Source organism: Fukomys damarensis, unplaced genomic scaffold, assembly GCF_012274545.1.
Source record: "Fukomys damarensis isolate Sample0158 unplaced genomic scaffold, DMR_v1.0_HiC HiC_scaffold_13, whole genome shotgun sequence".
NCBI classification, from domain to species: Eukaryota; Metazoa; Chordata; class Mammalia; order Rodentia; family Bathyergidae; genus Fukomys; species Fukomys damarensis.
In genome coordinates, this window is record NW_022900925.1 from 37,862,999 (window position 1) to 37,864,702 (window position 1,704).

At 63.5% G+C, this 1,704-nt stretch overlaps 1 protein-coding gene across 1 annotated transcript in view; it reads right to left on the reverse strand.

Moving 5' to 3' along the window:
* The window catches only part of Dnajc7 (DnaJ heat shock protein family (Hsp40) member C7), a 21,229-nt gene extending 19,805 nt beyond the window's left edge, over nucleotides 1-1,424 (reverse strand). Inside the window, exon 1 of the mRNA XM_010635492.3 lies at nucleotides 1,354-1,424. The gene's annotated coding sequence lies outside the window, so the exon portion shown is untranslated. The remainder of the gene's footprint in view (nucleotides 1-1,353) is intronic.
* Nucleotides 1,425-1,704: the final 280 nt, after the last annotated feature.

A 1,704-nucleotide genomic window follows, 5' to 3' on the forward strand; every position in this document is an offset into this window, starting at 1 on the left:
CTCGTCTACCAACGAGAGGCTCCGCCTGGGGGCAGAGCGGCCTCGCGTCCCTGGAGGTCCACGGTGGTCGCGCGGGGGCGGGGGCCCAAGGACATCTCCTGTGCGTGGGGGGCGCCACTTTTCCAGCGGGAAGGTCGGGGTGCAGGAGGGTGTTGCCTCTGGAGGCTTTGGCTTTCCTCATTACCCCGAGAGCCAGGTTGCCATTGCAACTTGGAATCCTACAGGGGGTTGAATGGCTGGAACAGCCTGGGCTGTACTGGGGACCGAGGATCTGAAGGGAAAGAGCCCCACGGCTCCCTGCCCGGTGTTGGCGTGTGCCCACAGTGTCCTCCCGCGAAAGGCAAGAAGACACTGGCAACCCAGTTCCCCCAGCTTTCATCGGACCCTGAGGGCCCTGCCCAGGAAGCCAGGGGACGCAAGGCGTCCTCGCTCGCGCCTTTCATCCCTAGATCTCCAAGCAAAGGCGGGTTCATCACCCCAATGACGCTGCCCTTTGTGAGCTGCTTTCATGTCGGCCGCCGGGAGCGCAGGCTCAGCAATAAGCCCAGGGAGGCGACATGACAGGCGCCCGGCCCAGCCCGAGTTTATAAGGCAGCTCATGGGGTGAGGTCCTTGCTCCTCTGTGTCCCCCGAGCTCCCACCCCTCATAAACTCGGCTCGGCACGCTTGGCTGGCCCAGGGCAGTGTGGACGGGACTCAGAGGACGAGGCTACGGCTTAGTCACCCTGTGCAGGGCTTCCCTCACCCAAGCCAAGAGCTGGGGGGTTGAGTTAAATTAGGGCTTTTTGAGGTTAGACCAAGGGAGTGTGAAGTTCTCGTTTAAAGCTAAAGGAACTAAAACAGTTTCCTATTTTACGTGGAATTGTAAAGGGCGCTGGGAATTTTAAGGGGCGCTGGGGCTAGGGAGGTAGCTCGGGGGTAGAGCCCTTGCCTCGCAGGCAAGCGGCCCTGGGTCCTTCCCAGCGCTGCAAATCAGCAATCTACCAGGAAGACAGCGGTCGGGGCCCAGCCCTTTGTGCATGGCCTGGGCACGGACAGCGGGCGTGGGAGGGGCGAGGGCATCGGCCTTTCCGGTTTGCCCGATCCCGGTGGAGTGGGAGCCCAGCCCTTCCTGCAAGATCCAGACCTCGGTACCAGGTACAGACTGGACCTTATGTTTCAAACATGCCTGAGGCCGAACATCTGCCCTGAATTTAATCGCTCCTCACCCCTTGACATCAAACAGACACTGCTCGCTTCCCCTCCTCGATCCCGGGTCATCTCCTGCATCGCTGCCCACGGCCAGGGCGCTCCTCACCCTCACCCATCAGGTCCTGGGACCCTCGGTACCCAGCGCTGATCAGCTGTACTCACCGTGCTGCGCAGGCATCGCCGGGTTACCTCGGGGCTGCGCACCCCGGGGATGGCCACGTGGCGGCCGCTCCGCTCGTCCCAGCACGCGGTCCGAAGCCCTGGACGAGGCCGGAGGAGCAGCGCAGGGCCAGCACACTCCTGTGCACGGGCTGCAGCCCCGGCCCCACGGAAGAGGATAGGGAACATCTGGCGACTCAGGGATTGCGTGAACGAAGCGTTCCTATACGAGGGCAACCTTTGGGCCTCTGAGACCCCAAAACAGCGGCCCGCCTCCGGGAGCCTAGAACCTTCGGCGCTCGCGCCCAACCAGGCCCCTTCCCGGTTGGCATCTCCCCCGCCGGCCTCTGGGGG